Below are 23370 nucleotides of genomic sequence, written 5' to 3'. Positions count from 1 at the left end.
TAAATATATTACTTCTTCTATTATGGATATTACCATATTGTTGATATTCTGAATATTTCTGCTGCATATACAAAACCTGTTCGTTACATTGTTGTCAGAGCTATTCTGATCCAGTCATTGGCCATATTTATTTCAAGACCCTATCTAATTTGGCATTTTGCCATACAAACTTCAGAGTTTCTCTGGTTACATTGGTGTTTGACCACTTCAGGCTCTTGGCCATTCAAATTCTGCTAAAGGAACTCCACTGCAGGTTTATATATATATATATATTGAAAAAGAAAAAATAAGATAAAATTCCACCGCTGATAAAAAAAGAGGACAGATAGTTGATTAAAAACAAAAAGACAACATTGAATTACAGAGATCAGGTGGAGTATCGGAAAACAAAAGATTCATCAAGTGGGTTGTATGGGAATTACATGAGCATTTAATCTGTAAGCTGCCAAATCACTCTGATGATAGGAGAGTCATTTAAAAAATAAAAATAACAAAAAATATAGACTGAGCATCGATGTAGAGTAAATGGATTAAAACTCGTGCAAGGTCTCTCACTTCGTTGTGTAACCATTGGTGCATATCGGGGCTGCTTGGAATTTCGTTTGCCAGGTTTGCATGTTGTTAAAATTGGCAACTAGGGCCAAACTCCATGTGGGTCATCTTATTAATGGCAGCTGATATTTTTCTTGGATCCCTCTCATCGAGAGGTGTAGGATTGATCTAAAGATCATCTGATTCTGATAAGTATTCATGGAGATATGAATTTATTTGTGTTATGGGACAATTCGTCAAGGTCGACCAGCAACCAAATATAACCCCACATGTGCTCAACGTTTTAGTATAAATAGAGGTGCATTGAAAGTCATTTGGATACACTCACAACTCTCTTGTGATCTCTTCCTCTCCATTCATTTGGATTTTAATGGAATGAAGAATCCCTAAGAGAATACGCTGATCTAGGTGGTTTACCCTAGCCCTAGGGCCTAGACGAAGAGATCTATATGCTGCCCTCATCTACATTCATGGAGAAGAATCTTCGCTATCAAAAAGGAGGCTCTTATATCACAGCAAGGATAGGGTTCAACGCTGGTATAGAGAAGCCCTAACAGCCGTAACGCTGTCCTAAAAGAAACCCTCAAACACAGCAAGAAGAGAACCTTGATCTGATCTTAATATGCTGTCATAATTGGAAGAACAGTATGGGAAACACAGGGCTAAGAGATGCCCTAATTTCTGTTCTCTACAAGATCAAGGCACATTCATAAAGAACCTAATGCTGTCCCTAACATAGTCATGAAGGCAGAATGCCCTAGCCACATGACTAAAGGGAAAGGAGATGCCCTAGACATAGTCGCTGTCTTGGGTAAGAAGAATCTACGCTGCCTGAAGAAGATGCCACCTAAAACGCAGACTTAGAAGAGAGACCTAAACGCTGTCATGGATCTAGCTGCCCTCTACGCTGTCTTGGTTCTAGGTAATAGTCATGTACGCTGTTATATTGAAGCTGCCCTAAACGCAGTCAAGTTGAAGTTATGGTGAAGACCTTAACATTGTTCTAGACTGCAGTCTTAGGAGGGGTGTCATGTACCCTAATTGTTGAGTGTGCAAGAGAAGATTTAAAGATAGCTGGGTTGTCTTGCTGCTGGGCTAGGCCACAGGCCATAGCCAACAGCATGGAGGATTAAAGTTTGACTTCGGTGCAGCACAATGATATTTAGGTGCAGCACAATGGAATAAGGTGCGTGGACAGCATGGGACAGTAAGGTGCTGAAGACAGCATGAATGAATGAAAAGGGGTGCAGCATGTTTTGATGGAAGCAACAACATGGTATACTAGTGCAGCATAGTGCACAGTAACAGGGGTGCAGCACAGTGATACATAGTGCAACATGATATGATGGAAGCAGCAATAGGATGCTGAGGTATTACAGCATGCATTTGGGTGCAGCATAGTGCAATGAAGAGCTCAGCATAGTGCAGCAAGAGGAGATGCAATACAGTGATGGGTACAATCATGATTAGTAAAGCGTGATGAGATGCAGCATTGTGATGATGGGTGCAACATGATGACGAGATGCAGCACAATGAGAGGTGAAGGGGTCACCTTGGAGAATCAGTTGAAGTAGCATGTCTTCCACTGATCTCATGTATCATCTTCCTAGAGATGATCTTTGCTCTTATCTAGATAAGTCAAAGTGTTGTCTTTTGTTGTAAATGTACTATCTCTGTCTCTCTCTGCTGAACTAATGAAGAACATAAAAGAAGAATTGATCAAGGGTTTCCCCACATTGGGGTTTGTCCCTGGCTAGCACCACATCTTGTGTCCTCTTCTCTTGGCTTGTCTTCTGTGATTTATGTTTATGTTTTATTTGCAGTTTACTTTAATGCTGATGTGATTGCTAATTTGGAAAAGATATTGAGCTAATGATGAAAATTGAAATAAATTGCTCTAAGTATAGAACATACCTAAAATTAACATGGGTATCAGAGCTGAGGTGAAGACAAAGCCCAAGCAAGAGTGATAGAGAAATCACTGAAGACAGTTGGGAAAGGACAAAAGGATCAATGGATTTCTCATCCCTCTTCAAATTCACCAAGGGTGAAGTCGAAGCAGAGAATATTATCAGAATGGCGCAACGAAAGTTTCTGATGGCCTAAAGATCACTTCAATGGGAAGTCTGGATCTAAGGGTGGAAAGAAAGACAGATGCCTTGTTTGCAATAAGTTCGGCCATTATGCGAAGGAGTGTCCGAATGGCAGGAACACATCACTTGATGATGATAACAATCATTCCAGGGACATCTTCAATGATTAGAGGAATGATAGGTAATGCAGGTCATCAAGGAAATGGCCGACTCTTCAGAGAAAGCAAGGAACCCCAGGTATGAAGAATCAAATGTTGTTTATGATAAAATAAAGAAGCGTTATCTTGTATTGGCCCTCTCCTTCAGATTCTGTGGGAATCTGGCTTATTGATTATAGTGCTTCAAGGCACTTCATCGGATAGAAGGGTGCTCTCTCGAATTTGGTAAGAGATGGAAACAATCGTGGGATTATACTTGGAGCCGATGCCACCTATCCCAGAAAGGGTGTAGGAAATGTTACCCCTCAATTGAATGAGGGTAACTCGATTCATTTACAGAATCTCTTTTATGTACCTGATCGCAAGAAGAACCTAGTGTCCATTTCGGCAATGGAAGTCAAAGGTTTAAGGGTGGCATTCATCGATGGAAAGGTACGTGTTTGAAAATGGAATTTTCAAAGATGCTTTTATTCTTGAGTTCAGGATTGGCAATTTGTATCAAGTTGTAGGAAGTCCATTGGGGACCATGTCATTTGACACATCTCTTCTATAGCACCAAAGGTCTGCTTATTATGGGGCCCTACCCGATGTGAGTCAGATGCTTGAATTCAAGAAGAGCATGAAGGTACATGTCCGAGATGTACTGAAGGAAAATATTACGAGGGGACCATTCCCCTCATGTAGTAGGTCCACAGGTTTGGAACAACCCGAGGGGTCTGAGATTCATGATTGGGAATCTCTTGTATGTGGGTGGAAGAAAGTCGTCTATTGCTTGAAGCAAAACACCTCGGGCCTGATATGAGAGGATTGATAGCTATCAGATGAAGTTGAGATCAATGTTTTACAACTCGGACTCGGACTCGGACTCGGCCGAGGATCGACTCCGACTCCGACTCCGACTCGGTAATGACTCGGCCGGCTCGATTTCAATGACTCGGTCGTTGTAAAAAATTCATTAAATATTTTTTTTATTTATTAAAAAACATAATTTTAAAGATTTTCATTCATGTTTCCAAACACATAGCATTATAATATAGATGGAAGACAACATATGATCAAAGTAGGCTCATGAACCAATCCACTATATCAAAATGGTACCCAATGGCAATACATAGTCAACTGTCATACATGATCAAAGACTCAAAACAAAATACAAATAACCAAGGAGGCTAGAAATGGCCTCTACAACAAAAGTAAACTGTGATGGTGACCAGACTCTGCCGCCATCACAACCATGTCAAAGCTAGGTTATCTCAGTCATCAAGAGTACTGTCTTCAAGAAGCATTGCCATTAGGGTCACTACAGTCTACATCATGTATCATAGACATTGCCATATCAAACAAGATCACTGTCTTATCAACTAAAGTCATTGTCCAAGTGGAAGGTCATTGCAAAATGAATCATAGCAAGTCCATTATCATGTGTCACAAAAGATCATTGTTATATGTACCATATAACAAGTCATTGCCATCATGGATTATGTCATCATGTATCATAGTAGTGAGGTCATTGTACCATAAGTATACTGTAATCATAGAGCAGATCATTGTAGCATGTATCTGTCATTTTCATGCATCATAAGAGTAGGATCATAAGGATACAATTATATGTATTATAAGAACCACTGTCACATTACAAGTTCATTGTATCATATTCATGAAGATCTTTGTCACGTATATCATAAGATCTTTGTCACATAGGTCTCTGTCAACTATACTGATGTTAAGGGTATTGTCATCAAGATTACACAAATGCATTCCACAATAGGAAGTTGCCTCAGAGAACAAATGAGCCACAAATGTAATGCCAGCGATAGAGCCATAATGATAAGTATGCAAACCATTGTAACAGATCATAGTGACAACAAGAAATTGAGTCACAGAGATTAGCAAGAAACTTAGCCACTGAACATTAATGTGAGCCTCCAAGTTACAGAGATCAAGCCACAATTATATCCATAGTACATACAGATTAGCATAGAAAGTTTGGAATCCATAAACTGCATTAAACATTTGAAAAAATACAAAAAAATGATTTTTTTTTATGTTTTTACGCTGCCCAGCCGTCCCCTTGTGACTCGGCCGAGTCATATCGGACCCGGCCGGGTTGACCGAGTCACACATGACTCGGTCAACCGGACCGGTTACTTGGCCGGGTCAGTCCTCAGGCTATTGAAACGGTTCGACTCGGCCGAGTCGGTTTCGAAACGGCCGGTTTGTAAAACAGTGGTTGAGATTCACTAGGAGTGAAGTCGATCCAAACCATTGCTTGAAGGTTCTGGATGATAGGCCTCTCATACTGGCACCTTATGAGGACGACCTATTTCTGACAGGTCCAGACCCTCTCATTTGCAGAAGTAAGAGGGAGTTGGATTCCAGATGTGGAATGGTAAACTGCAAGCCTGTGACTATCTCGAGGATCTTAACTTTCAAGAAGTTATATGGTAGTGATGCTGGACCAGATTTGGGAAATGCCTCAGAGTTTCATAAAGTCATTCGCGTTGATGTTCTTGGTGAACTTCCGTCCGGACATATGTTTTTCAGTTAGCATGATGAGCTCATATATGGTTGAGCCTCACTGGATTGGTGCCAAGAATCTTCTGAGATATCTTCGGGGCACAATCTCTCATGAATTGAGATACACTGTTGGAAATGTGAAGCTGCATGATTATTTGAATGCTGACTAGGCAGGCAATGTGGAGGATCACAAGAACACTTTTCAGTGCTGGTTCTCTTTGGATTCTGTTTCGATATCATGGATGAGCAGGAAGCAGAAGTCGGTTGCTATAAGCACCGTGGAGACCGAATACATAGCTACGAGTATGATCTCATATGAAGCTGCCTGGTTGTGGAAGCTCTTCAGTGAGCTGTTTGTACACATGATGGATACCACCATGATCTTCTGTGTCAACCAGGGGGGATTCGATTGTTGAGGAATCCCGTATTCTATGATTGCTCCAGCAGATAGACATCAGATACTACCTTATCAGGGATATGGTACATCGATGAGCGAGGAGGCTCCATCACGTTGAGACTGATGTACAGGTCGCAGACATTTTGTCAAAGCCCCAAGGAAAGGTCAAATTTGTGACTTTCCCAAATGACTTGGAGTCGTTGAGAGACCCTCTTATGAGGGTCTTGCATGTTGCATGCATTGAGCTCTGGGAGCTCCGAGGGGCTTGGGGTACTACTGGAGCAACACACGACCATAGGGTGACTCACCCTCCCCTAATGGTGCGCTGTGTACAGGGTGAATGGCTCAACCTTCCCCTGTGATACCTCGAGGTGACTTAGGGACATGATGTTTGGTTCTCCTGTCGAGGCATCCTACCCATGCAGTCTGGGACTCATGGGAAGTACCTCTCATCTGATTAGTGAGCAGGGAAATGGGGTTAGGGACCATAGTAGTACTATCAATGGACTCATCGTTGTATCTACCGTACTTGCTATGCTAGGATGACCTCCATTGTTCTGGGATCAGTATGAGTGGTTTGAGACACTCTCTTGTGATATTGATCTGGGATCAATGTAACTGATTTGGGATCAGTATGAGTGGTTTGAGACACTCTCTTGTGATATTGATCTGGGATCAATAAAACTGGCTTCGGGTCAATAGAGAATGGTATGAGACATTCTCGATCAATTCTTCTTCTTCATGGTTCAATAGAGCAGAGCAGTGCAGGGCACTGATGGCAGAGATAGTACAGTCCGGCAGATGGATCAGCGGATGGAATTCTCCCTAGTTGAGAGGGAGTGTTAAAATTGGCAACTAGGGCCAAACTCCATGTGGGTCATCTTATTAATGGCAGCTGATATTTTTCTTGGATCCCTCTCATAGAGAGGTGTAGGATTGATTTAAAGATCATCCGATTCCGATAAGTATTCATGATGATATGAATTTATTTGTGTTATGGGACAATTCGTCAAGGTCGGCCAACAACCAAATAAACCCCACATGTGCTCAATGTTTTAGTATAAATAGCGGTGCCTTGAAAGTCATTTGGACACACTCACAACTCTTTTGTGATCTCTTCCTCTCCATTCGTTTGGGTTTTAATGGAAGGAAGAATCCCTAAGAGAATATGTTGATCTAGGAGGTTTGCCCTAGTCCTAGACGAAGAGATCTATACGCTGCCCTCATCTACATTCATGGAGAAGAATCTTCGCTCCCCAACAAGGAGGCTCTTATATCGCAGCAAGGATAGGGTTCAATGTTGGTATAGAGAAGCCCTAACAGCGTTAACGCTGTCCTAAAACACCCTCAAACACAACAAGAAGAGAACCTTGATCTGATCTTAATACGTTGTCATAATTGGAAGAACAGTATGGGAAACACAGGGCTAAGAGATGCCCTAATTGCTGTTCTCTACAAGATCAAGGCACAATCATAAAGAACCTAACGCTGTACCTAACACAGTCATGAAGGTAGAATGCCCTAGCCACAGGACTAAAGGGAAAGGAGATGCCCTAAACATAGTCGCTGTCTTGGGTAAGAAGAAGCTACGTTGCCTAAAGAAGATGCCGCCTAAAACGCAGACTTAAAATAGAGACCTAAATGCTGTCATGGATCTAGTTGCCCTCTACGCTATCTTGGTTCTAGGTAATAGTCATGTACGCTGTTATATTGAAGCTTCCCTAAACGCAGTCAAGTTGAAGTTATGGTGAAGACCTTAACACTGTTCTAGACCGCAGTCTTAGGAGGGGTCTCATGTACCTTAATTGCTGAGTGTGCAAGAGAAGATTTAGAGATAACAGGGTTGTCTTGCTACAGGGCTAGGCCGCAGGCCATAACTAGAAGCATGGAGGATTAAAGTTTGACTTCGGTGCAACACAGTGATATTTAGGTGTAACACAATGGAATAAGGTGCGTGGGCAACATGGGACAGTAAGGTGGTGAAGACAACATGAATGAATGAAAAGGGTTGCAACATGTTGTGATGGAAGTAGCAACATGGTATACTAGTGCAACATAGTGCATAGTAACAGGTGTGCAACACAGTGATACATAGTGTAGCATGATGTGATGGAAGCAACAATAGGATGCTGAGGTATTACAACATGCATTTGGGTGCAACATAGTGCAATGAAGAGCTCAGCATAGTGTAGCAAGAGGAGATGCAATACAGTGATGGGTACAGTCATGATTAGTAAAGCATGATGAGATGCAACATTGTGATGATGGGTGCAACATGGTGCAACACGGTGAGGTGCAACATGATGACGAGATGCAACACAATGAGAGGTGAAGGAGTCACCTTGGAGAATCTATTGAAGCAGCATGTCTTTAACTAATCTCATGTATCATCTTCTTAGAGATGATCTCTGCTCTTATCTAGATAAGTCAAAGTGTTGACTTCTGCTGTAAATGTACTATTTCTCTGTCTCTCTGCTGAACTATTGGAGAACATAAAAGAAGAATTGATCAAGGGTTTCCCCACATTGGGGTTTGTCCCTGGCTAGCGCCACATCTTGTGTCCTCTTGTCTTGGCTTGTCTTCTGCGATTTATGTTTATGTTCTAATTGCAGTTTACTTTAATGCTGATGTGATTGCTAATCTGGAAAAGATATTGAGCTAACCATGAAAATTGAAATAAATTGCTCTAAGCATAAAACAAACCTAAAATTAACACTTGTTAAATTCGCGCCGCCAATCGTATCGTTGTGTGAGTATCTACTTTTATGTTGTGGCTGTGCAGGGGAAATACCAAAAGGGGTTTAGTTAAGATAGATATAAATCCGTGAGACGAGGTCCAACCAACAAGGGGTTGCATCTGTCGGGAATAGGGCACATCTCTTTATACTCAATGTTAATCTAATTTGACACTTGGGCCAACAGATATCAATATTTGAATTCACAAATTTTCAAGCTATGAGGATCCATTCACATCAAAGCATTATAATTCATTAATAAAAGTTGCATTGAGAATCGAAGTTTTTGTTTCATTCTTCAAAATAAACATTCTAGCCCTAAGTTTGTATTTAAAACAATATCTTCAAAGAATAAAAGTGCAAGTTTTTTTGCACGTCCTCTTAAAAGCCACAGTGAAAAGGTATTAAACTTCACGAGATACAAGGTATTTAGATACCCAAAGCAAGAGATTTTGAAAAGGGCAAGTACTAAGGTTAAGATTCAAGTAAAAGGAAAGAAAAAAAAATTATAAAATTAATATCAAAAGTTCCATTCAATAAAAAGTATAAGAGGTGTAAGTTAAAAGGACAATTTTAAAACTATATTTTAATTCTCTAAATAAAAGCCAATTTGAAGTTAAAATGAGGCTATTTCATGAGAAGTAAAAAAAAGAATTCGTGGGAGAAGAGTAAGTGTCCAAAAAACAAAGAACCAAAGAGAGTATTTAATAACTAGAAGATACAGAGGTATCAAGCGAGTAAATAATACTTTGGGAAAAAAAAGTTAATATATTGTTTTGGTTAAAAAAATTAAGGAAAAGGGTAAGTATTAAGGCGCTCTGACTTTTAAATGATAAGGCCAATTCAAAATAAGCAAGGATATTTAACTTTTTTTAGAACTTGGTGGAGATAATATTAAATTTACTTTTTATTGAAGTGCTAAGTTAATTGGAAAAATCAAGAAAAGATTTAAAAAAATATTATAAAGAGTTACCTTTTAATTAAAAAGTATAAATGAGCGTTCTTTTACAACATTAAAGTACTTCTAAATTACAAGGTTACGAAAAAGAGTATTTATAGGAAAAAAAGAAGAGAAAGAGTGTTATAATAAAATAATACAAAAGGTACCTAAGTCGTATACCAAGGAAGCTATTTAAAGGAGTTGAAGCACATCATTTTTGAGACCTTTGTGCATTGAATAAAAAATTCTGAGCTATGAACTATACATGGATTTTAGGTTTTTTCAAAATGTCCTTTTCGTTTAGAGGGATATCCTAATTGTCGAGAGTCATTTGGAAATCAAAATGTCGTTTGCACAAAATGTTACAAAACTTATACCTTATTTGAATATCAAAGTTACACACAAAAACAATCATTAGAAGAAGTTATGAAGTTTCATTAAGGGATAAAACAACTAATAGTGACACTAAGTGACAAAGTGCAGATTAAAAAAAATGCGGCTCAAGAATTGAAGAAAACAAAATCCAACTTGCTCCTACACGACAATATAATCCAGTGTATCTAGAAATGTAGTTGGAAGATCAAGAAAATTCACATATTAAAAGTTTAGAAGAAAAAATAGCCAAACTTCAGCAAAACAAGAAGGCATCACAACATAAATATAAAGATCTTGAGGATATGCATTACAAGGAATTAATAGAAAAATATGAAGCAATTTCTCGCCTCAGGGACCACAATGAAAAATTACTTGCACAAGTCAAGAAGGCTAAGGTCACAAAGAAAGAACTCAAGAAGCACTTATCAGAATAGAAGAGGAAAATTTACGCTAAAGGAACCTTAATCAAAGGTTTTTACAACAAATCAAAAGTTTAAAAGACGAGGAGAAGGACACTAAGAATAAAGTCAACAATCCAGAAAACGAAGAACTTTCATGTCTAAAGAATTGTAATCAAAACCTACTTACGCAAATAAAGAAGCTTAAGAGTCATAACAAGTCGCTAAAAGACAAGTTATAATAACTTATTCAACAAGAATCATCAAAATCTTCAGATGTGCAAATTCAAGTTGAAGACAAGGGACTAACATTGATCAAGATAATAGCACAATTTAGAAAGATCCCAATCCAATTGAAGTGAAGACGTACTCAGAGGCAACAGTTCAAATGATAGAAATTTCAAGTGAAGATCCAACAATTAACCAAGCAGTTTCTATACCTGAGGGAAAGTAGATACCTTAAGTAAATCAAGAAATCACCGCACATAAGTTAAATGGAAATCAAATCACAAGAACTCTTTATTGACACCCAAATCATAAAAGCTAAAAAATCAATTAGCTTGCATATCCTTATCACTCAAAACAGAAACACGTGACTTATGTTACTAAGAACGTCGACGTGACCATAATCCAATCTTATGATAACAATTTATTCTAAGTTTCCAGTAATCGCGAGATTCCATAGAAAGTTAATTTGGGATGGTATGGTTAGATCATTTCACAATACCCCAATTCCGTACCACACTCAGAAGTTCATATCGTCTTGTATCATCAAAGATGCCAGTTTCAAGAATTGAGAAAGACAATAAGACATTATGAGACATAAAAAAGATACCAAGCATTGCCATCAATAAGCTTTGAGGACAAAGCCTTTCTAAAGGGGAAGGAAATGTTATGGATATATATAATTAATAATTAATAGTTAATAATGATTAGTATACTGAATTCACATGTCTCTAAGTGTTAGTTTTTGTAGCTCGGACGAGTGTTCTAGTGTTCGATGGTATCTATGGGACCAAGGAACACAAGAGGATTAATTATCTTCAATATCCAAAATTTGTTTCCTAGCGAAATTGTCTTAATTATATTTAATTAGCTAGTTTAATTATTTTTCTAACTCAGGAAAAGTGGTTAATTAATCAAGATTAATTGAGACAAATCAATTTTTCTCTAGTGGCTTCTAGAAAAGTGATTGAATGAAGTCAAGAGGATCTTAGCCATCGGTTGTGAATAGATCGTGGTCATTGATTGCTCAACGAGAGATTATAAGTGGGGATCAATGGGGATTTTGGAGACACAACTCAACGAGAGATTATAAGTGGGGATCAATGGGGATTTTGGAGACACAACGAATTGCAATGAGAGCAAGGGCGTAGTGATAGTGTGGAGGACACCAACAGTTGGGTTCAACAGTGATTGAATATTGAGTTGCCATAGAGAGATTTCTTCACTATGATTTCTAGATTCTCAGTGACAAAGGGGGATCGATTTTATTTGCGAAGGTTGAGTTTCCTAGCAGTGTGAATTGGTTCAATGAGGCTGTGTTGCCGAACCAAGCGAGAATTTGATAGAGTGATCAATTTGCACAAGAGAAGCCGAGTTTGCCAGTGAAGTTCAAGTTTCCAGAGGAGGCTAAGTTAATTTCCCAGTAAGTGCGATTTGCTAGAGGAGGCTAAGTTATCTTCCGAGGCTGCACATGTGGGTCGATTAAGGGTCATAAAGGAGGGCCGAATTGATTAAGAGGGACCAAGTTGCTTCTAGGAGGTGAGATTATCTAGCAGAAGTGAAGAAAATAATTTGTTGGAGGTTTGCTAATTTTACGACAAACAATGTATGTAATTTCAATTACAGAATTGCTGAAGAATAATAAAACTCTCATCTGCAAAACTGGTTTTCCTCACAATGGGGTTTTTCTAGGGACAATTTGTCCAAAAATATCAATTTCATTTATTTTGTGTGTGATATTTTCTCAGTTCCTGTGATTTAATTTTGGTGAAGTTGCAGTAGTGTTTTATTCAGTATTTGCCATATATAATTTACAGAAGACAAATAATCTTTTAACGATAGGTGAATAATAACTAGATTAATTGCAACATTTTTAAAAATTTCACATGGTATCAGAGCAGATCTGAGGGCAGAGGAGGCTCAACGTAGGAACAAGAAGAGAAAATTGAGGGTTTATAAAACCCAGTGCAACTTATTCAGTTTTGTTTGGGTTTTGCAATTTTTTTGAGGGTTTTTCATAAATGGCTTCTGTAGGATTGAGAGATTAGGATAGATTGGATGGTGCCTCTAATTTTGGTGTTTGGAAAGACAATTTCTTTGTTGCTAGAAGAAAATAGTCTTAAGCAATGTGGTAGGAACAGTTGCCCCCGAAGGATCAAGAGGCGGAACTGCATCCCGTACGGATTTTCCACTGATCTTCCGTCGAAATTGCAGATCGGATCCGTGGTTCCGCCATTTTTTGGCAATTTCTGGAAAATCGGATCCGTAGGGGACTGATCCGCGATCTCGGTTGCCCAATCCGTGGATTCAGAAAGGATTGGCTGCGGATTCGTGGAGGTTTGGGCGTGTATCTGCAGCGGATCCAAGAGAAGGTGGAAGTAAAAGTGACATTCTCCTTTATCTTTCATTTTCATCCCTTTACTTAAATTTTTAACATTACCATGAAATGACTCAGATGTTTGAGAGTGGTTCTAACCTCATTAGACTTCATATGGAGAAATAGAAATTCATATCCCATTCAAAATTCAACAAACTTAACAGTTTTCAGGATCAATGGGATTGTGGTATTTCATTGGATTATATCATGTATTAGGGCATGTGATTGGCATTTAATTAAGAGAACCGAGCCCTATATGTACCCTAGTGTTGGTGTTGTTGATTGTTGAACTCGTTTGTCATGGCCTTAGCAAAAATGTACCTTTCACTCAAGTCAAAATCATTGATCATGCATGTTAAGCTTTCTCTACCATATTATAAGGCTTGGATTACGCTGTTTGATCAAAATTGGGCAATGTTGACTAATATCCCTAGAGAATTAAGTAGAGGCAAAGGATAGACAAGAGAAGAGGAATCTAGATTCCATATGGTTGAAGCTCGAATAATTAATCATTGATGTACAATGGATGCCATAACTATCTTGATTTATGTAAAATATACATGGTTTTAAGTCTTCTATAAATAATTTGGTATTTTGGATGTTTTTTTAATATAAATGCAATATATATATATATATATATATATATATATATATATATATAGTAGACGGTTTTGAGACTCTTCGCTTCCTAGCTTTTTAGGAAATGATGCTTTTGCGGATCTGCTTCCAAAAAACGTCTCCTCTTTGTCCCCGCTTCGTGCAACATTGGTCTCAAGGAATATACGACCAGTGTTGTAGTTGCACCAGCAGATCCAGCACAACTCGTAGCATACAAGGAGGATGCCAAGGCGAGGAGGATAATCCTTGACAAAGTGAAGGATCATATTGTTCCACATATCGTAGGTTTGGATATAATGAAGAAGATGTGGGACACCATTTTGAATCTACACCAGAATGTTATCACGAACAAGAAGTTGATTCTCAGGTAGAAGCTGAGAAATACTCAGATGAATAAGGGGGAAGAGATTGTCAAGGACAAGTTAGTAGTGATTGGAGATAAACTAGATGATGATGAGCTAATGCGAATAGCCCTGAATTTGTTTACTAAGCAGTGGGTTGTCTTCGTTCAAGTCATCAATGGACGAGACACCTTATTGAGTTGGGATCGACTGTGGAGTGATTCCACTTAGGAGGAGCTTAGACTAAGTCTTGTTAGTGGGAACAACACTAAAACTGTAATATCCCTCCCCTTAATAATAAATAATAAATAATAAAAGAAATAAATAATACAAAAATAATAATTAATAATATAAATAATAAATAATAATAAATAAATCACTTAATAATAAATAATAAAAATAATAAATCATAAATGTTAAATAAGAAATGAGATTAAAAATATATACAAAGAAAATAAATAAAAATAATAAAAATAAAAATAGTAATAACCATACTAAAGCTCTAGATAAGAATAAATAGAAATAAAACAAGAAAACTATCAAAAGAAGGAAATAAAACAAGAAAGCTAAAAATCAAAAGAAAAGTAAAGAAATAAAACAAGAAAGCTAAAAATCAAAAGAAAGTTGCATGTAGACACATGGAGTGTGTGCATGTGGTTCCCCTTTCAATATTTGGTCTATTTAATAGATGGTGAGGAAGATGAGAGGCATTCCTGCATTCCATCATTCCGAGATTCTATCTTTCATTCTCTTGGGAGAATGGTATTCTAAGACTTAGGAGTCACTGGCAGTAGTACGTTGATTGATGGCTCGGGGGTAGCCAGTTGTAGCAAATCCTTGCACAATTGAGCCTACAGTTGGGTGGAGAGTCGTCCCCAAAACCTTGTTGTCATCTTGCAGACATTGATTACAGGTAATATAGGTATGTACTTATTGGTTGATTCTGATTTTAATTAGAAAATTAATTTTATATTTACTTTGGGTTGTTACAAAAACTCAGAAAAGTGAGGTGGAACAGGAAAACGTGGCTCGAGCAGGAAAAGGGAAAGCAGAGAAAGGGGTCTAGCAAAGGACCTAACCTAAAAAGTGAGAAGAGGAAGAAGGACCTTTATAAGTGTTAGAGAATCTAGGGCAAAGTAGTGTTGTGATGATTCTCTGTGATTTGATAACAATTTGTGAAGTCTTTTTACTTTTCTTGTTAGCTTATTCTTCTTCTTCTTCTTATTAGTGCATATGTGTGCGCTTCATCAAACTGCTACCAAAACAAAATAACAAGAACACAAAATTTGGCTCTCTGCTAGGGACAAACCCTCTCCACTCTTGAGAGGAAAACACTTTGTAAGATTTCACTTATTGAAGCTTCTTATTTGAACAACTGCCAAACCATTGACCCTTGACTAGGATAGCCTCCAAGAATGGGTCAAATCCTCTTCCTCTTTCTGCACTGTCACTTTCGACACATGGACCTCTTGTCTTCCGACACTTCTGCTCTTTTAGTACTTTGTCCTTTTCTGCTGCTTGTCTAACTTAGGAAACCCTAGAATATTAGGGCTTCTCTAATTTTCCATAAGGAGGACTTTCTTCGCTTTCTTTGGAGACCTTGTAGACCTTGTTGTACATCCAAATGAGGTCTCTCAATATGCTGCCTTCATCTGCGATCAAGTCTGCAACAATTCACTTTTGAAATTTTCGCATGTGTGGACAGAAAACCCTAGAACAATCCTCTTATATTTGTTGTTCTTTCCTTCTTCGCTGGATGGAGAGGCTTTATAGGCCTTGTTTATAAGCCGATAACATAATATTTTGTCACTGTGATTTCCTTGCCACTATGGCCACAGTCAAATCTTCATTCCTACTCACGTATGACTAGCCACAGTCAAATCTTCATTCCTACTCACGTATGACTGTTTGAACCCTATAGAGAATCCCCTTGACCTTCGTTGTCCTTCCTCCTTGCTCTGTTGCCCTAATAGACCCTTTACCTTGGCTTTTCTTCGTCCTTCTTATGTCCTCTTGCTTGCGGATTTCAGAGCTTTGGTTTTTCGTTGAATGAGTGGACAAGCTCTATAAATAGAGGTTTGTCCCTCTTCTTTAGGCTGATTTGACTGTCGTTAAGGCTGACTTACAGTTTGCACTATAATTCAATTTTTACCCTTCATGTTGCTGCTTGTAGACTTCGTTGGTTCTAGAAGAGGATTTGCCCATGCTTGTAGGTGTTCCCATGACCTTGTATGTTGACTTACATGATGTAACATGCCCTCAAAGGGTCTAATCATAATTACATTTTGACTTTGACTCTCTAGAAGCACTTCAAAATGTGCTTGAACTATTTTCAATGAGCAAGAAACTCATTGACAAATAATACAAAAATAAATTCTCTTTTCTTGAATAAGTACAAATATCAAAATTACTTCTATGAAGACCTAGCCTAGTTACATTTCCTTCAACACTTATGACTCACTCTTGATCACTTCTTCTTCATTATTACTTCATGGTTTAGCAAAGCAGAGCAAAGCAAGGTAGTGATGACAAGGATGGTAAAGGATGACTGTATGGCATGATGATGACAGATGGATTGGCAGGTGGAATTCTCCCTACTTGAGAGGGAGTGTTAAAATTGGCAACTAGGACCAAATTCCACCTTAGGACAACTCATATGATGGAGATGATTATTGCATTGGATTCCTCTTTTCGAGAGGTCTGATTTTGATATAAAGATCATCTCATTCTGACAAGAAGAAATGGAATTTTGAATTTATTCTCTCTTGTGCACAAATTGTCAAGGTCGACCTCAGTCAAATGGAGGCTCATGAAGCCCAATAGATGTGTCTCCTCACCCTCAATGAAGTGTATAAATAAGAGTGATCTCTCTCTCATTTGTGCAACACTCATCTCATCACATATCTCTCTCTCTCCTCTCTTGATTGGTTTGTACAACTTGGAGGCAACCTTCCCTACTTTGCACATGTGAAAGGACAAAATTCAGGACTGTTCTGGAGGCCGAAAATTTCAGAAAACAGGGCAGTGTTGACTTGGTTGATTTTGACCAACGTTGACTTCGATTTTGAGGGTTGAATTTTGATTTTTGAAGGCCGCATTGATTGGCAACTTTTTCAAGGTGATTGGGACAGTTTGACTAGTTTGACTTCAGCCTTTGACCACAGAAATTACAATAGTATTTGACTGAGTTGATGAAACTATTTTGCGCTAACTTTGACCCTTTTGGAAGGTTGAATTCTTCTGCTGTTGACCGAGTTGCTTGGAGGACATTTTGGAGCTGCTTTGACCACTGTTCACTTTCTGGTTAGGGATGCAGTTGATTGCTAATTTGACAGGACAATTTTGGGCAAGTTAATTTGATATTTGTACTCTCTCTCTCTCTCCGCTGAATTATTGAAGAATAATAAGAAGATTTGATCAAAGGGTTTCCCCACATTGGCATTTGTCCCTGGCATCCACCATATCTTGTGTCCTCTTGTCTTGGCTTGTCTTCTACACATGTTTTTTTGTTATATCTTTATTTACTATCAATGTGTTTAAGTTAATGTGATTGCTACTGAATATAATTGGAAATTGTCATTGGGCTGATAAAGAACATTGAAATAAATTGTTCTAAATCTTAGAACATACCATTGTTATCTAAAATTAACATCAATCCATGTGAACTTTGGCATAGAAGGTTTGGACACCTTCATTACAAAATCTTACCATCCTTAAATTCTATGGTGAATGGCATCCCTGAACTAAAGGAAGAGCATGAAGGAATTTGTAAGGGATGTGCATTGGGAAAAAATGTGAAGAAACCTTTTGGGAGCAGTACTACAAGATCTAAGGAATTTTTGGATGTCATTCACTTTGATGTTTGTGGTCCTATGGCTACAAAATCTCTTAGATGTCATCTGTACTATGTAACTTTCATTGATGACCACTCAAGAAAGACTTGGATTTATCTTCTTAGGTTCAAGGATGAAGTATTTGACAAATTTCAAGGATTCAAGCTAGAAGTGGAGAATCTTATAGAAAGGATGATAAAAGTGCTAAGATTTGATAATGGAGGGGAATACACATCAAAAGAAATCATTGCTTTCTATACGGAGGCTGGAATTAAGAGGGAGCTGATAGTTCCATACAATCCGAAACAATATGGGGTAGCAGAAAGAAAGAATCGTACAATTGAAGAATGCATTAGAGCTATGTTACATGATCAAGACTTACCTCAATTGCTGTGGGGTGAAGCATCCAAAACAACAGTCTATATTCAATATTGAAGTCATAAGATACTTTACAACACGCCTCCTGAAGAAGCATTTACCAGAAGAAAGCCTAGTGTAGATCATCTTCGAATATTTGGATGCCCTGCCTACATTCACATTCCAAAAGACAAAAGGAAGAAATTGGATCCTACAAGCATGAAGGACATATTTGTTGGTTATAGTGCCTCATCAAAGGCATAATCTACGTTAAGGAAGGTCATCGAATTGAAGTAAGTAGAGATGTGATTTTTGATGAAAACATTGCCTACAAGAAGTCTAAAGATCCCCCTATTGATTATGATGATGAAGATCTACCAATATTTGAAGAATGTCCAAGGGAAGAAGAAGATACTATATCGAATCATAAAGAAGAAGGTCCCAGTGAACTTGTGCCGCAAGTCATAATACCTGAATCTCGTAAGAGACGCGCTTGGTTAACATCTACTCTTCAAGAAGCAGAAGGACACATTGCAGCTAAATGAACATTTAGGGAAAGTAAAAAGCCTAAAATATATTCAGGTTATGCAACCTATATGACAAAATTTATTGAAGCAGAACCATCCTCTTTTGAAGAAACTATCAAACATCAAGAATGGAAAGATGCCACGAAAGAAGAATATTAGTCGATAATGAAAAATGGAGTTTGGGAAATCGTTCCTAGGTCGAATGACAAATCTGTTGTAACTTCCAAATGGCTCTACAAAATTAAGCATGCAACAAATGGAAACATGGACAAGTACAATGCAAGGTTTGTGGCTACGGGTTTCTCTCAAAAAGAAGGTATTGACTATGAAGAGACATTTGCTCCAACAAAAATATACACATCAATAAGATCATTAATCGTTTTGGCAGCAACTATGGTATGGAACATCCATCAAACAGTTGTGAAGACAACTTTCCTGAATGGCACCATTGATGAAGAAGTATATATTGAGCAACCCTTGGGATTTGAAGTACATAGTAAGGAAACTCATGTCTGCAGGCTAAAGAAGGCACTTTATGGCCTTAAACAAACCCCAAGGGCTTGGTATGCTATGATGGATACATATCTACTAAGGATTGGTTTTTCAAAAAGTTTTGCAGATCCAAATCTCTATATCAAAGTAGTGAAGGGTGAACCAATGATCATTCTTCTATATGTGGATGACCTTCTCATAACAAGTGTGGAAAGTCTCATTCAAGATTGCAAGAAACAATTGGCAGCGAAACTCAATATGAAGGATCTAGGGCTTATGCACTATTACTTGGGGTTGGAAGTTTGGAAGAAACCAGGCGAAATATATCTAGGTCAAGGAAAGTATGTAATTAAGATGCTACAAAGGTTTGGCATGATGGATAACAAACCAATGACAACTCCCATGGTTACAAATTTGAAGAGGTTAAGAAGTTCATAATCAAGCCTTGTGGATCCTACAAGTTATAGACAATTGGTTGGCTCTCTAATGCATCTTGTGAACACACGTCCCAACATTTGTTTTGTAGTGAATATACTCAGTTAATTTCAGATGGAGCCTAGACATGACCACTAGATAACAACCAAACATATATTGAGATATTTGCAAGGGACTATACGTTACTACCTGAAGTACGATGGAAAGAACAATATCCATCTAATTGTATATACAGATTCAGATTGGGGAGGCAGTGAGACAGATGGAAGAAGCTCTACCAGAGGATGTTTTAGCTTGGGATCCTCTATGATCTCGTGGATGAGTAGAAAGCAAGAATCAGTTGCATTGAGTAGTGCTGAAACTGCATACGTTGCAACATGCGAAGTTGGTAGAGAAGCTATTTCGTTAAGGAAGCTGTTGTCTGATTTATTCAAAGGACAATTGGACCCTACCATTATACATTGTGACAACACAAGTTGCATAAGGTTGTCTGAAGAACCCGTATTCCATGCAAAGACGAAGCACATAAACTACAAGTATCATTACATACGAAAATTGGTGCAAGATGGGGTGATACAATTACAATATATCTCCACCGATGAGCAGGTAGCTAATAATTTGACAAAATTTGTTCCTAATAAGAAGCTTGTGTATTTGGGAGACAAGCTTGGACTGGTTGATATCTCCTCCCTAGTTGAGAGGGAGAGATAGACACATCATTCTTGTCTTCACTTTATGAAGAAACAATGGAGGATTGAGTAAGCATATGAAGTCCAATACTCTTTAAGGATGAGGTAGGGCATTCAATAGGTAAGAGTAGTTGAAGAGGAAATTCCTTGAGGATGTGTAAATCCCTGATAGGTGAACATCTGAATGGGGTATGTGCCTTGAGAGATAATGATGAAGGTGTCTATAAATCATTGTCTCCCCAACATTGCGCTCTAATCTAGTGGAGAGATAGAGGCTTAGAGCTACTAGTCAAGGCCTTTCTATATGATAATGCTGGTTGATATGATGAGATGCACTCGTATAAGCTGAAAATATAGCTTATGAGATGGCTTACCAATCCGACTCTTCTTATGAGATCTCTTTAATATGACAATGTCTTTGTACCATTATGAATACCTCCCTAGTTAAGAGGGAGTGTTGAAATATGTAACTAGGTTTGGTCTTCATAATATTTTATATACTCTTGATCTTATGTATTTGATGTAAAAAGAAAAAGAATATTATTATTATTTTTTATATAGCATGGGTTTCATGCTCAAGTTTATTTTTGTTCTAGGTCAAAGCACCCATTGTGTGCTTCTAGGTTTTTTCATAGAGTCAAGAAGTCATAAGAGTCATTGCCATATGTATTAGACCCTATTGGGCAATTTGTAACAAGTCAAAAGAATTTATTTTAAGTCAAAAGTGTCAAAATACCCCTCTAAGAGCAAGTCGGCCTAGTAGTGAAGAAGTCCGCCTAATTAGGGCTATTTGTCCTCCTTGGAAGCCTAGATATAAGATACCATTCAACCTCATTTAAACATTCTCTCACTCATTCGATCAAGGAAACAAGAACAAGAAGCAAGAAGGCAAGCGAAGGACCAAAAGGAAGAAGGAAGACAAAATTTCTATTTCTCTCTCTCTCTATCTCTCACACGTGCAGAAAAGGCTAGGGCTTTTGTAGTTACAAGGTCGAAGTTTCTAAAGAGGCAAAGAAGGAAAGAAATCCAAGAAAAGAGAGTCAATTTGATCACTTACAAGCCTTTGAAGAAGCATCCCAAGCGAAGGAAGGAGGAAGCCTAAAAAACCCTAATTCATCCACGTGTGAAGTTGCAACGGGCTGAAAATTGCAGACCTGCAGTGAGGGCTGATGTTTGCAGCTGGAAGTCGAAGTTGTGCATTTGGAGTTGATTTGACTTGTTTTGACTTGGTAAGAAGAAGCACATCCTCAAGAAGGTTTGACTTGGTTTTGGAAGGGTCTTGGTCTTGGTCTAAAGGTCTTGGAATTCGTCATTTGAAGATTCTATGAGAAGAGAAGAGATTTTTGTGGGGCTTCCTCTCTAGGAAAGGTTTTGGCCCTGGCTAGTAGGCTACATCTTATGTCCTTGTGTACTATTGATCTTCATGTTTTGGTAGCTGTTTGATGAGAATAGAAGAAGAAGAGGCTAATAATAAAGAAAGGAAAACGAATATCGCAAGCAGTTATCAAGTCAAAGAGAAATCACATCAGTTGTAACCCTATTATTTCTCAACACACTAGAGTGAATGAGATCTAGAATTTCCTTAGATCTTGTAGTACTGCTTCCAAAAGGTTTCTTCACATTTTTTCCTAATGCACATCCCTTACAAATTCCTTCATGCTCTTCCTTTAGTTCAGGGATGCCATTCACTATTGAGTTTAAAGATGGTAAGTTTTTATCATGAAGGTGTCCAAACCTTCTATGCCAAAGTTCACATGGATTGATTTTAAGGCAAACCAAGGCTTGAGAGAGAGGTGTAAGTAATTTGTAGAGTCTACCGTCACAAATTCCAATGATTTTTGCATTATTAATGCTAGAGCCCTTATCCCATACCATAACTTTTCCATCAACAAAAGCGATTCTATCTCCTTTATCTTGTAGACAAGAAATGGAAAGTAATTTTTTCTTCAAACTTGGGACATATAGGATGTTGTTGAGATGTATGTTTCTTCCGTCTTCTACCTCCAATGTGGTTGATCCAATTCCTCTTATCGCATAGCTTTTTTTGTCTCCAAGCTCGATTGAATGAGAAGATATTCCTTTTGATAGGGTCTTTAGTTTTCCATGTTCCCATGCCATATGTCTAGAAGCTCCACTGTCAATTATCCATATGTTGTCATCTTCAAAAGTACCTGTAAGAGCTGAGAATAGTCCTTCATTCAAATCCTTTGTAGTGAATGTCTTTTTCATATAGTTCTTGATAAACAATAAGAGACCGCCAAATGTTTTGATGCCTTGCTTGAGATGTTTTATCATAAGATAAAACTACTTCAATGAGAACTTCAATGACTTCTTCAAGGATGTAGTGATCTTCATTATGCCCTTTGTCAACCTTAGCTTTGATACCATGTTGAGAAATCAATAGGGCTTAAATTGAAGTGATTTCTCTTTAACTTGATAACTGCTTGTGATATTCTTTTACTTTTCTTTATGATTAGCTTCTTCTTCTCTTATTATTATAGTGTTCTTAATACTTATCATCAAACAATTACCAAAACATGAAGATCAATAGAACAAATAGATACAAAATGTAGGATGTTAGCCATGGCCAAAATCTCTCTTAGAGAGGAAAAGCCACAAAAATCGCCTCTTCTTATAGAATCTTCAAATGACGAATTCCAAGACCCTTAGACCTAAGACCAAGACCCTTGCATAGGGCTTAAATTGAAGTGATTTCTCTTTAACTTGATAACTACTTGTGATATTCTTTTACTTTTCTTTATGATTAGCTTCTTCTTCTCTTATTATTATAGTGTTCTTATCATCAAACAATTACCAAAACATGAAGATCAATAGAACAAATAGACACAAGGTGTAGGTTGTTAGCCAGGGCTAAAACCTCTCTTAGAGAGGAAAACTCACAAAATCTCTTCTCCTCTTATAGAATTTTCAAATGGCGAATTCCAAGACCCTTAGACCTAAGACCAAGACCCTTCTAAGACCAATTCAACCTTCTCGAGGATGTGCTTTTCTTCACCAAGTCAAACCAAGTCAAATCTCTTCCAAATGAACAACTTTGACCCCCAACGACAAATTTCGGCCCCCAACAACAAAATTCATCCCTCACTGTAGTCCTGCAACTTCGACCCTCTAGCAATTTGCTGCAACTTCGCATGTGTGGGTGATTTTGGGTTCCTTAGGCTTCCTCCTTTCTTTGCTTGCATTGCTTCTTGTTCAAAGGCTTGTAGATGAAGATTCCGTCCCTTTTCTTATAGTTCCAAAATATCGTCCTTGTAGCTGCAGAAGCCCTAGCCTCCTTCGCACGTTTGAGA

At 38.0% G+C, this 23370-nt stretch overlaps 1 protein-coding gene across 1 annotated transcript in view; it reads left to right on the top strand.

Moving 5' to 3' along the window:
• LOC149152141 (chaperone protein dnaJ GFA2, mitochondrial-like) overlaps positions 1–23370 on the top strand; it is a 240918-nt gene that overhangs the window by 186469 nt on the left and 31079 nt on the right. The gene's annotated exons all lie outside the window — the stretch shown is intronic.

Source organism: Pinus tabuliformis, chromosome 9 (genome assembly GCF_031772625.1).
Source record: "Pinus tabuliformis cultivar Carrire ecotype Pingquan chromosome 9, CPIR1, whole genome shotgun sequence".
In the NCBI taxonomy this organism is placed as follows: Eukaryota; Viridiplantae; Streptophyta; class Pinopsida; order Pinales; family Pinaceae; genus Pinus; species Pinus tabuliformis.
This window is presented reverse-complemented; position numbering and strand designations above follow the sequence as displayed.